Source organism: Pteropus vampyrus, unplaced genomic scaffold (assembly GCF_000151845.1).
Source record: "Pteropus vampyrus isolate Shadow unplaced genomic scaffold, Pvam_2.0 Scaffold143, whole genome shotgun sequence".
In the NCBI taxonomy this organism is placed as follows: Eukaryota; Metazoa; Chordata; class Mammalia; order Chiroptera; family Pteropodidae; genus Pteropus; species Pteropus vampyrus.
This window is the reverse complement of record NW_011888924.1, coordinates 4,236,917-4,237,529: the sequence shown is the minus strand read 5'-3', so window position 1 is coordinate 4,237,529 and position 613 is coordinate 4,236,917.

Here is a 613-nt window from a genome sequence, read left to right as displayed (position 1 = left end):
CATCAAACTAAAAGACTTCTGCACAGCAAAAGAAACAATCAACAAATGAAAAAGGCAACCTGTAGAATGGGAAAAGATATTTGCAAACAACATATGTGATAAAGGGTTAATATCCAAATATTTAAGGAACTCATACAACTCAACAGCAAAAATCAACCCAATTATAAAGTGAGCAAAGAACCCAAATAGACCAAAGAAGACATGCAAATGGCCAACAGGTAAATGAAAATGTGTTCAACATCACTAATCATCAAGGAAGCGCAAATCAAAATTTCAATGAGATACCACCAGAAACCTGCTAGAATAGCTATTATCAAAAGGAAAAGAGATAACAGATGTGGAGGAAAAGGAGCCCTGTGGGCTGTTGTAGGAATGTAAATTGGTACAGTCACTATGGAAAGTAGTATAAAGACTTCTCAAAAAGTTCAAAAGAAAATTACCATATGATCTAGCAATCACACTTTATCCAAAGGAAATAAAATCAGTATCTCAAAATATATCACAAAGCTATAGTAATAAAAATAGTATGTTACTGGCATAAAAATATCTGCCAAAAGATGTCTGCAACCTCATATTCATTGTAGCATTAATCACAGTAGTCAAGACATGGAAA